Source organism: Anas acuta, chromosome 20, assembly GCF_963932015.1.
Source record: "Anas acuta chromosome 20, bAnaAcu1.1, whole genome shotgun sequence".
Taxonomy (NCBI): domain Eukaryota; kingdom Metazoa; phylum Chordata; class Aves; order Anseriformes; family Anatidae; genus Anas; species Anas acuta.
The window spans coordinates 4563037-4575743 of record NC_088998.1 but is presented as its reverse complement, the minus strand read 5'-3'; the positions used below and the strand labels follow the sequence as shown (position 1 = coordinate 4575743).

The following is a 12707-nucleotide window of genomic DNA, read 5'->3' as shown; positions in this document are numbered from 1 at the left end:
CAAATTTCTGAATCTATATGAGATTTTGAACTCCTGAGGGGTTAATATAGCCAGGTGAGAGAGTGGACAGCTAACCTGTATCAGCCAGTCCGACCGCCATAGTCGGAGCTACAGGAGATGTTGTGGGTCACAGGACACCCCTCTCACACTCCTCAGGCTCCTTCCAGCCCCCTCTGTGGTCCTGCAGCCCCGCTTCAGGGTGAAATGGCAGCAGCAGAGCTGGGGGTGCTCTGGCAGCGCTGTCCTTCCCTGGTATCTCCTCCTGCCCTAGGGTGCCAGGGCTGGTGCCTCTCTCGTCGCGCCCTTGCTACAGCAGTGTCCAGCCCTCAGCATTTTGGTGTCCAGCTGCTTTCTGCAATGTCAGGAGAGGGCTTTGACCCACAGCATCACTGGCAAGTTTCAAGACACCTTGGCTGACACCAAGAACTATGGCTTTGTCTCACTAAAGGGCAGCCCTATAGCTGTTTTCTTTTCAATCAGTGGCCACGTTCATCCAAACCTCTTTTTAATGCAAGGTATTACTATATCCATTTTTCCTGGATTTCGTCAGGCAGATTTCCGCTCATTTTGCTAGAATAGCAAACTGGCAGGACTTCTGCTAACTTCCCTTGTGAAGGAGATGTGCTGTCACAAGGCTTGTCATTTTTGTTCGAGAACAGCACTTCCAGACTAGATTTTGTTCTCAGGTGGGGGAATGCAAGCCTTTGCTCTTATACAATAAGATCCAGGCTGCATTCAAAGTCTTCAGCAAACTTTATTTAAATTTTTTTAAATCCTAAGAGTTATGTCTGAAAACAGCTGTGTAGACATTTTCTGAGAGTGAGCCCTCCTGTAACTAATGCACCACTGCCTAACAAATATAACCTCTCCTGAGTTAGAGGGAGTAACAAAAGTTCTGTGCCTTAAACTTTTGAATTGTTTCCCCCCCAGCTCTAGCAATTCCAAACCTTTAAAACCTAAACTACATGCAATGCGGAGGATCTAGGTTTGTAGCAGCTGTATCTGAAATTATTTTTTTTCCTTTTTTTCCTTTGGTCAGCTTGTATGGTTTGCGATGAAATTGTTTCACAGCTCAGTCTAAAACTGGGGAGTGGCACAACCAGAAGCAGAATTAGAACTGGTGCCTGGACACACAAAGAGAGGAATGAAGAAGAAAGGTCAGGACCAGCTGATTGGCATCCAGCTCCGTGGACCTCCTGGGTCTGACTTGGGTCACCTTTGAGGCAAAGAGTCAGTTAACAAATCCCTCCCAGTCCTGGCACTGAAATCCCAAGAAGAACACAACTGACCCAGCGCATGCAGAAGCGGGACAGAAGGAGGGAACTTGCCAGCTGTTCCCAACACAAGCCTCGTGTAATTAACAGGCACCGTAAATGAAGCAAAGCCAACATGACAGCCACAGCTGCACTGTCTTCTTTGCTGAGCTTTGTCTCCTCCTGACCAAGTGCAGACATCAGCATCCCTTACCTCTCTGGGTGCCAGATGCATCCCTGAATCCCCCCCACGACTCGGGCCGGGCCCGCTGTGTATGCTGAGCAGCCTTTTGCAAACCAGACATCTCTGCCTGTTTGTGGTGACCTTTGCTGAGCCACCCTGGCACTGGCAGCCAAAGGCTTCTGCTGACCTTGGGTGACTGCCTCTCCTTTCCAATCCTGTTATCGCTCTCTACTGGATTGCCTGCTGCAGCAGAGCTTCCTTAATGTCAAGCAGAAAAAATGGATTGGGCTGAAATGCAGGGAAATGATTTTGCAGGCTGTTATAATGAAAATAGTTTAGCTTCAGCCAACTTTAGCATTAAGTCCATAACAGAAGGCCATGGTGTGCAGAGTGCCTCCTTCCTGCTCCACACAGAGAGCTGAGAGCGAGGAACTCTGCACACCCTCTGTTCACATGGCCGGGTGAGTGGGAAAGTCAAGCTTTGTGTGCTGTGTTCTCCTTTTAGGATACACGCAGAGTGGTAACAACCCTTTCATCTCCCCCTTCACCCTACCCCTTCTTCCTCTGTCCCCAGACCCTTCCACGTCTCTCCATGTGCCAAGCATTCCTGATTTCATCTCACCTCTACGTAGCTTTCTGTTCCCTGCCAAACTTCTCTTCTCTTGTACAGGACCTTCAAACCATTCCCTGTATGAAACCAGTCCAACTAAAAGCTCTCCTGTCTGCAAAGACAAGCCGGTCTCTGGATGTCAACAGTCCTTTTCAACATCTTTATTCCCCCATCCCCACCTGCTGCTGTTTGGTGTCCGGTGGCTTTCCTTCTCTCTGTTGAAGCTGGTGGTGTCTGATGTGGTCTCTGGGCAGTGGAGGGATGATACGTGGGGCTGAATATGTCCTGTAGCTGAGAACAAAGCTTCACAGAGACACGCTGGATGCACAGCCCTGGAGAGGTAGAGGGAAGGCAGTAAACCAACATGAAATACTGCAGTTGGGACAACTACAGGAATTGTTGAGAAGTAACTAATGACAGCAATAATTGAAGCTTCAGCTCTTTGGTACAGTTCCCATTTGTGCTGATTTCTTCCCTTCATTTCCATGCTTTCCTGCCTCGCCCTTAATCTATCCTATAAAGTCAGCATGTGTGTGAGTGTGTCCTGCCTGCCAGCCCGACAGCCCCTGATGATGGGTTGCTGATCCCGTGAATCACAGAGCTCTTAAGCCCTTTCTCATCCCCTCCAAACACATCCCTTCACTCTGGATGAAGCAGTGAGCTTCTTACATATCTCTCAGTTGCCTGGTTACCAGGTTAACACTGATGACAAATGCTGGGTGACAGTTTGTTTAACACTGCTTCCTCCGTGATCTGGGCTCCAGACTTCTCCATTCCTTACCTCCTGCGGTGTCAAGTCTTCAGATGCTCTTGTTCACGGTGTCTCTTTCCAGTAAGCAGCTGCTTGCATCCCCTGCTCAGTCTAGTCTATCCTATAATCTCCATGTCCTCTGATTGAATTTCCTTGTCACATTGTCACAGGCCAGCTTCACCACAATCCCTCAAAATTTTTCTGTGATTTAATAGCTCCAGCCTCAAGAAGGCTGTTGCAGGAAATGCCAGTGCATTTCCTCTCCACCTGCAATGGAAAGAAGATACATCCAGTTCATTGATCCCTGTCTTATAAGCTCTCAGTCCCAAGGAGACACGTCTGTCTTTATCTGTGTTCACATATGACCCCATATAACAGCATAGTCTTGTTGTTGAAGCTGTAATATAAAGGAATTATATTAGTAATAACGCATGTGACTGCAGAACCTCTCCTTCCATCACTCATATGCAGATGATGCCCTTTAAAACACAGGCCACCTCTCTTCTATATATTTATAGCGTCGAGCACAATGCAGCTCCTACGTGTTCCCGTAATACAAATAAAAGATATCTTTAAACCCACATTTTTTGCATATGGAAAATGAGGAAGGGCTTTCATATTCCTTAGTTTTAGCTTCTCCCTAAGGACTTTTTGTCCTTAACAGCATCAGCGGCACCGTTGAGTGTACGCATCTGATTTTGCAGCCCCAGAGCTTCTCAGAGAGGACAACTCGAACCATTAAAATCTCCACTAGCCTGGCTCAGCGTGATCCTAGCGTACCTCTAACATTTCACAGCATCTTCCTCCTGTAAGCTAAAGCATGACCTCAGTCATCTCATGGCCAAAAGCACTCTACAACTGAATGGCCATTTGGAGAAAGGTGTCTCAGAGGCCGCACGAGAGGCATGGGTCCAGCTGGCAAGTGGACTGATCAAAATATATTTTATTCTTCCAGTGCCGGAGCCCAAAGCTTTTGGATGAATATGTGCTTAACTATTTATAATTGACCTTTGCACAAAAGAACATGAAATTTTTATAGCCTAAAGCCTCATTTATTAACTTTACTGGAGTGTAAAATATTGCTGTTTGCTATAAATTTGTACCAGGACAAACAATATATATGCTAATTAGTGGCTGTGCAGCCATTCGGGGGCGTATGTGCTCACCAGTCACTTCTAACAGGCAACAGAGAAGAATGGAATAGACAAATGACAATTGAGTAGTTTGATACTCTCTGTTCAAACAGTGAAGTCTGAAGAGGTGAATTAATGGTGTTCATTATAACAAGTCCATTTCCTTTTCATTTCCTTTATAAATTAGTCCAGGTAACATGCTGTGTCCCTGAGAGAGCCGATCAGAGGCAACCTGCTGAGATGCACCTGCAGAACCGATCACTCTGGAGTTCTTTCATCCCTCCTTACTCAGCTTTTCCCTTCCTTTGCCTTCCTTCAGCCCACCCATTCATCTTCTCCTCTTTCTCTCTTCCATCTGCCCTTTTGCCTTTTAGCCTTTCCCCTATTTCTGATTTTACATTGCTTTCTTTTTTTTTCTTTTTTTTTTTTTTTCCCTGCTCTTATCACTCTGTTTATCATTCCTTTTTCTTTCTACCTTTTCTTTATATTATGCCTTGCTTCTTTTTCCACTTGGTACCTTCCTCTCACCACATATTACCCTATTAGTACTTTGGGGATCTTGTTGTTATTATATTACCTTTGGCTCATATAAGGACAGATACCTAAAGCTCATCAGAACTCAGTATGAAATACAATTAATGGGGAAAAAAAAGGGGGGGAGAGGAAGTGGGAGTGAGATGTGTTTAATTCCATGTGGCTGAATCCGCTATGTCACGGTTGGTTGGGAGCGAAGAAGAAAGGTTGTAGGGAGAACAGAAGGAGCCTGTTGGAAACATCTGTAATGGTCCAGGATCTGCAGCTGCATCCTTACATCTCCTGTTCCTGTAACTATGCATTTGTCACAGTTATATCAGTACTTACAGGCTGAAAGGGTAAGTGGCAGCGTGCTGGCAGCGAATGTGACAGCTCTCACTTGTTGTCTAAGGGTGGGGAAGGAGGTGACAATCGCCATTCTTAGGCTGGATGGACACCCAACCCGAACTGATGCTCCTTGGAAGGTTCCCTCCTCTCCTCTCCCTGCACCGCTCCAGGGCACCACCTGCAGGACATAATTAAGCAGCCAAGATATGAACAGGGAGCAGCCAAAATGACACTTGTGTTCGACCAGTCACCTGTGAGAACTGCACAACTGGGAGTTGACGCAGGGCCACAACCAAGGAAGACCCAAACTGAATAAGAACGCTACGAAATGCAAAGATTTCCCTTGGGCACAGGTGCAAGCAGGGTGCCCAGAGAAGCTGTGGATGCCCCATTTCTGGAGGTGTCCAAGGCCAGGCTGGATAAGGCCCTGGGCAAGCTCACCTAGTGGGTGGCGTCCCTGCCACGGCACGGGGCTGGGACTGGGTGGCCTTTAGGGTCCCTTCCAACCCCTGCCATTCTGTGGTGCTGCAATTCTCTGAATTTATCACTTAAGGAATCCAATTGAGTTCATTGAATTGTGGGAGATTGTTAGGGATTTTCCATCAAAATATTTGCAAAGCAGCATTCAAAAAAAAAAAAAAATCAGCTGGAAAATATCGATGCTGCAGAAATTGTTTCAAATTTTCCTTCGGTGTAGACAGGTATAAGCCCTACTCTGAAGCCCGTGGGAGAGAATAATGTGCCCCAAAATATCATTATCATGAAATGAATTGCCAAATCTGGGGGATCTTGACTTAAAACAAAATTTGGAGCATTTTCACACTATCCTTCAACTATTTTGCAACAAAATTGAGTTTATATTTAACTTTTCATGCTATCAATCCTATTGATCTATTGAAATATCATACTGGAGTGAAATGCTGCAAGTGAATCAGATCTGCATTCTGTTTTAAACGTTAAATAAAAGCATTTCCCTAAAACCACAAACTTCCTGCTTGCTGGGGAATAACATAAACCCTGCGGTGAAGCTGTCCTTGGATATTTGTAAAGGTAAATAAGCAACAAAATACTTCATTAACAAAACGGTTGTGTAGAAAAAATATCAGTACATCAATCTCTTTGAGTTTATACATATTAAAAGAAAAAGCTTCCCTAAATGATTTTTGTTTTCTTACACTTTCCCATTAATTTTAACAGTTTTTAAATGAATGCAATAATGTACCAAAAGCTCCAGGCTTTTTGGTTTGAACAGAAACACTTTGCTGAAACCACAGAGTTTGCTCGCTTCTCATTTAAGGACAGGCTTTTGGTTAAAGCCTGAGATTGGTGTTTAGAAGAAAATTAATTGAATGGGCAGGATATATGGTTTGGGGCTCACATCTCTAACCCTCTTATAGATCAGTTTTTTGTTTGTTTGCCAAAACAAAATCCCCTTTGAGCATCGGTTTCCCCATAGTAGAAGGGAGGACATGGCACTGCTGTTACACACCTGAAGCAGAGGTGACTTTGGGTAGATTTGATTCCTTGTGGGTTTGGAAAAGTGAGAGGACAGGCATTTATTCGTGTTGTACTCCAGTTTCGGCCAAGTCAAGCAGAAGTGCGGTCAGGGTGCTTTGACAAGGCTCTAGGCTGCAATAGTGCCAGGGCTTCAAGCAGCACCCGGCTGGGTTCAGGAGCAGTAAGGGAAAGCAACAGCATGAGCAGAGACAACAGCGTTCAAACACCCACTGCCTTCAGAGATTATTTTTTAAATTGCCGATCATGAGGAAAAATTATGGGCCAAATTGTCTGCTTATGTAGCTCATCTCAACTCCAACAGAGTTATCGTAGGAGATACTCTGACTGCAGCCAGAGCGTGCCCAGCTTTACATGTTCAAACAGCATGAGAATAGCTGAAAAAAATGCATGAGGTTTTTATAAATACATTCTGAATTCTTGTTTATGTGTCTTCTCTCTTTTACATCTTCAGGCTATGCTGGGGTGTGTTTTTCAGCTTCACCTGCAGAAAAAAAAAAACAACAAAAAACACTGCATGTTTTCTTACACAGAAATGATTCTCCCTTAACTCACATTTCTAAGAAATAGGGATTTACCTGAAAGACCAAAGAAAGCTAGTATTGGTGGATAGTGGGGTGAAGGAGGAGGTAGTCAGGATTTTTTATAGGGGGCACTGATATGCAAGAACATTCCTATTAATCCTCAGCACCCTCATCCATCAGCTTTCCTCAGCTGCCTCTCACTGGCACTCCATTGCAAATGACTGCAAGTTGGAGATCTCTGTGATCCTATTGGCACTTTTCTTTCTCACAGTCTCAGGAGGGAGATGGATATTTAATGACCAAAATCCTCACTTTCATCAGCCGTAGCACTGGCCCAAATCAGAGAGGTGGGCCTGGCAACCCCAACCCCTTCATCATGCCGTTGATTTGGTATTGTCCCACTACATTAAATTCATCAATAAAGAATTCAAAAGACCTTCCTCCCATCCTTTTTATTGTCATATAGGAACTGCATTATTCACATGTCCATATGTTTAAGCATAAACCGAGCTTTATGATCACTTTATATCCTTTATTTTTTTTTAGTCAAGCAGTATATCAGTGGAGGCCATCATCATAAAAATACTGACCCAATTTGTACCTGGCATAAAATGCCATTGATTCAGTGGGGTCGTGGAATTCAGCTCATCACTATAAACCTTTCCCACGAAGTCCTGTTCAACAAGTGCCTGGAAAACCTCCTTCCGCACATCTTACACAACTGTGGGGTAGTGGCAAAGCCATTAGGACATTTTCCTTTATGACTTTCTTCTGGTTTTGAAGAGGCTCAGCACAGCCCCCGTCATCCTGCTCACTCGCGCCGCGCTCCAGGGGCGGCTGAACGTAACGCCAAGTGCTTCATCACATGCTTTCGGTTGCAGAAAGTGGCTTTCTGTGTAGTTTTATCCCCAGTCACATTAATAATGACTAAGACTGGAGCTGCTCAGCCAGCTCCAGAGCTGGACGGCTTTTCTGGATCGTGTTCAGCGCCTAACATGCCTGGCAACAGCATCCAGGTTTTAACTGTTGCGAGCGGAGGGGCTGCTTGCCTCGACTACTCCCGCACAATGGTTTTGCTGCCACTGCTAATATTTGAACAATGTGTTTGCCAATTACGTTAATACAAACAAGTCCCCTGGATCCCAAGGAAAAGGCTGTGCAAACCCAAAGAGAAAGAGCTGCTGGCGGCCTGGCCGCTCTGCAGAGATCCGTGCCACGAGGCAGGCAGAGGCAAGACAAGGACAAGACAGAGAGCTGAGCGTCCTGCCAGCGGGGACAGGCTGGAGCTGCAGCACAGCTTAGCTTGGCTAAGTGATGGGTGACTCCCAGAATTAACACTGGGGTGCAGACGGATGGGATATCAGAAACGGCTGGCTTGCAAAGTGCCCCCAGGAGCCAAACACCGACTGCATGCCTTTGGTTTCTCCAGATAAATCCTTTCTTGAATAAAATTTGGCCAGGTGAAGCAGGAAGATATTTTGCATTTATTTGCCACCTCTAAGTGATCTGCTCTAGCGCTGAAGGTCACGTACTACAGGTATATATGCAAGAGGATGGAGGTCTCCAGCATCTTATTTATTGTCTGTATTTTTCAGCACCTGGAAATTGTAGCAAAATACACACGCCTGCCTTTCTGCTGACTTGCTCTGGGATACAGGAAGCTGAACACCTCCCGTGGTGAGATAAGTGTTAGGACACAGCCCCGACCTTCCGCTGCCACCTCAGCCCTAGCAGTCTCCACTTAACAACCTCATCATTAGCGCACTGCAGCCCTTCCAGTACTGGCACGCACACAGGCGTACTCACAGGCAGGTCCTCACACTGGAAATTGGACTGGACCTGGTCTTGTGAAACAGAAAACACCGCACAGCTGGTTTAAGAGCCTCTAAAAGTCCCATTTGGAGCTCTTCAGGAGCTAAGCCTCATCACCGCAGTGCACAGATCTGCACATAAAGCTGTCACCGTGAACTGCCACCTCCTGCCATCACAGTGCCCAGGTTATGATGATGATGATGAGGAGGAAGGCAGCTTTCCCCTGGGCAGCTGGGGCTGCTGCTAGCACCCCTCCCACCCCCAGCCAGCACTGCCAGCTGCCCTGCAGCAGCACAAAACCCTCCCGCTGCCCCAAGGTCTGCAGTTCTCCTGCTCTTGTTTCAGCTCCAAATGCCCATCTGTCTCCAGCCATTTCCTAAATGATGCCCGAGCAGCCTCCATTTGTTTCCTTCTGAACCTGCTCCAATGTTGTGGGTTTGAAAGCTCACCTCCAGCCTGGCCATTATTGGCTTTGCCTTCCATTTAGGAGCAACTGTGAAAAACAGGAGCAGGGAGAGGCGAGCAAGAGTCCTGAGGAAGAATAAACAAATTAAATGCCAGCTGAGCTCTGAAAGGCATTTTCTAGACCAAATAGAAAACACAGCTTGCCCTTTCATTTTAGATCAGAAATAGGTGGCTGTTGCTTTTCTTTGGCTTTTTTTTTTTTCCTTGTTGTTTTAATGAGTCATCCTTAAGGAACTCAGAAAGGTGGCTGTGGAAGGAACGGATGGAGGTGAAATTAGAGCAAAGTGTCAAAGTGACAGGAAGAGAGCACCAAGGCCTGGCCGCTGTCCCTGCCCATGGCATTGCTCCCCCCTCATGGGAATTCTTCGTGCCAGTGTTTCCTCTTGTCTGGCTGCTCCTCGCTCTGTAAATCAATCCTGCACCCCAGAGCTTCGGTCCTACATCCCTCACCCTTCTCTGCCTCAGGCCACTGCTTCTGCCTCTCTCTGGCATCTCTGTGCAGCTTTTCCTCCTTCCAGAGCCTCACTGCCAACACTTCTCTGAGCCCCTGTGGTGCCCTATTCCCTACCCACCCCTTTTCTGTTTACCAGCCATGAGTTAGGCGGTTTTGCCTTTGCAGCCAGGCCCCTCAGACATTCACTCTAATTGCTCCTTTAATCCCCAAACTCCCTTTTCTCTCCCTATAACTGTTTCATCCCTACTGATGTCTCACACAGCAGCCCTTCCCCTTGAGCCCGTCTCCTCCCTTTGCTGGAGCTTTCCCCTTTTAGCCATTCAGCCGTGGACTTTTCTATACTCCAGAGTAACATCAGCTCGGAGACACTCTCCTGCTTCAGGTTCCCCAGGGTTTGCTGGCATTACGTGCACCATCACCCAGCTTCTCCCTCCAGATCTCACTGAAAGCACCTCCTGGACAACCCGTGTCCACCTTTGCTCTCCCAGGCACCACCCAGGCTGTGCCTGCGGCCCCGGCACATGCAGAAGGGAATTTCTTCCTTCAGCCAGCTCCTGAAGGATGAGAGTAGAGGAGGTGGAAGCTCTAAAAACTCACCTGCAGGAGATCTGCAGGCAAAAGCCAGCCCAGGTCAGGAGATGCCTGGCATGCACCAGCTGCAGGGGCAGGAGTCAGACGAGCGTCCGTGGGAGGATGGCGAAGAAATGCGCTGACGGGCGGGTAGGCAGCTAGATATGGATATACAGACACATCAATAGATTCAGATAAATAAAAATGATTTGCAGATTCTCTTCCTTTCTCCCACATTTTGCGTCAATACATTTTTTATTTATTTATTTTTTTGTCTGGGGGTTGGGAAGGGCTGTGCATCTGCAGCCAGAGCTGCGGCAACATCTCAGCAGCCCGTGCCAGAGCTCTCCAAAGGCTCACAAGCCCACCTGTGCTTCAGGAGCTTCATCTCCACTCTCCTTTCCTATGGATCTCTAACCCCCTGAGTGCAATAGGTTGCTATACAGAAGGGTGTTTCGATAGACCTTGCTCATTAGGAGTATATTGAATGTCACTAATAAGACCTCTATGAAAGTCTATAGTGAGAGCAATTATCTCACACCAATATAAAATCAGTAGCAGCTTGTTTGAGACCAGAGTACATGGAAGAGGATCAGGGCTTCCTGTAGATTTAATTAGGAATTCTCCTGCTTAAAATCTGATTTATATTTCTCCAGCGGGGCGTTTCCCCAAGGGGTAAATAACCTGCCATGATTTCCTTACTTTGTGTTTCCCCATAGCCCCTGGTACGGGGAGGGGAGCAGAAAGAGGTGTGAGCTTTCACCCTTAAGGATTGAGAACAGGGAAAGAAAGTAAAGAAAACAGTAAAGAAAATAAAGACATAGTGAAGAAATGTGTGAAATGAGCTGATCCCTGTGTCCTGCCTGCCACCACAGGACACCTTGCGCTCTCTTGCTGCTGGTAGGAGACCAGCCAGGCACCGCTGTGATTTAGCAGGGCTCGTTTCTGCATCCTTAACATTCAGAGCCTTGTGGATGGCTGCAAAGCTCCTCGAGAGCCCAGTGGAACATTTAAAAGAGGAGTCGCGGCATTTTCTTTTTAAAGAGCTGTTCTGTCTCCAGCTAAAGTGCTGTTGTAGCTCACTTCTGGGAGGCAGAAGCCTTCTCTGGTTGTGCGACTCCGCTACTTCAGACTGGAGTCCTTGGGGAACCATCACAAACATGCTATTGAGACAGCCTAATAACCCAGGCAGCCTCTCAGCAGCCCTCGTGCTGCCTGGCAAGGGGATGGGACAGGCACTGCTGGGATGAAGCACACTGTGTCCCACTGCCACTGCCCCAGGGAGGTCACTTCTTGTCCTCCCCTCCGGGAAATCTCCGAACTGGACACCAGCAGAAAGTTATTTCTCCTTCCCCGCAGCACAAATTAGCAAGCCCTCGAGCAGAGCCACCTTGCAGATATTTTGCATTCAGGCAGCAGGCAAGGGAGCTTCCCTGCCCCGTGCTGCCATTAGGTTTGGTGGCACCAGGGGAAGCTCCTTGGCTTGTCATTGCTTCCCCGCAGCCCCCTGGCCAGATCCTGCACCGATCGTGACGACTCTGCCAGGTCTCAGCAGCAGCAGCAGCGCATCAGACCGGGTGTCTCTCTAGAGATTCGAGATGCTTTCCATGAAAAACACCCACACATTAAATTTCGCTGTGGGTTTATTATCTGCTGCGTGACGTTTTGTGACAGTCGGCTTCCACAGCCCATTCCTGACCTCCTTCAAGTCGCTAACCAAAACAGATGGCCTTCTTACAGGGACTGCAGTCCCGGGCTTCCCTTTGCAGGAACGCCAGCACACAGACAGAATGGGGGGAAGAAAAAAGCATATATACATAAAAAAAAAATAATCTCAAGACTTTCATGCTACTAACCATAGCAACGGCATGATCTTAACGCTGCAATCTTTGTCCTCCTCCCTTCGCTTCCTCCCCAGGGGAACGGATCCCTCACGGTGCCGTGTGAGTTCAGGACCGCTCGTGTGCCAGCTCGCTGTGGCTGCTTCCAACTTTGGAGGGACTTCCATGGCATTTCCTGGTACTCTGAAAAATCCCAGCCCTTGCAGTCACAATAGTTTGTACGGATCAAATCAATTTTTCTCTTCTAAATATATTAGTATTTCATTTCTTGTAAATACGATTCTTAGGGGTCTGCAATTTGAAAAACAAAAATTGTAAGGAAATTTAAACAGTCAAGGAGACAAAGCAGAAATGTACACAAACACCCATTCATTACTAATCCTTTCCATAAAATATCATCATCCTTACAATGAGCTCTTGATTTTGGTGAATCTGCCACCTGATTATTGGGGCTGGCGGTGCAACTACCTATTGCGAACAGTTGAGCTTACTCACAACAGTAAATACTAGCTTTGATTAAGTAATTAATTAAGATTAAATGGCAGGACGGTGTCACAGCCCAAACAATGGGCTTGTCCAAGACACCTCCCAGAGCCTCTCGATCTCCGTGGGCCTGGCAGTGAACACGAGGGCCAGGAGATCTTCAGGCAGGGCACTAGCAGGAGGGGGTCAGCATCTCACAAGCCTCATTTTACAGGGTCGACAGGATTAAGGCATGGCAGTGTCAGGAGCCA

At 47.0% G+C, this 12707-nt stretch overlaps 1 long non-coding RNA gene across 2 annotated transcripts; it reads right to left on the bottom strand.

Moving 5' to 3' along the window:
* Nucleotides 1–2241: 2241 nt before the first annotated feature.
* LOC137842668 (uncharacterized) lies at nucleotides 2242–12448 on the bottom strand. 2 transcript variants are annotated; one of them, XR_011089156.1, is made up of 5 exons: nucleotides 11989–12448; nucleotides 10160–10290; nucleotides 9093–9174; nucleotides 2829–6791; nucleotides 2242–2379 (listed from the first exon to the last, which is right to left on the bottom strand). It is a non-coding gene; the product is annotated as an uncharacterized lncRNA (long non-coding RNA). The 2 variants fall into 2 exon arrangements; XR_011089155.1 differs by having other exon boundaries at nucleotides 2829–9174.
* Nucleotides 12449–12707: the final 259 nt, after the last annotated feature.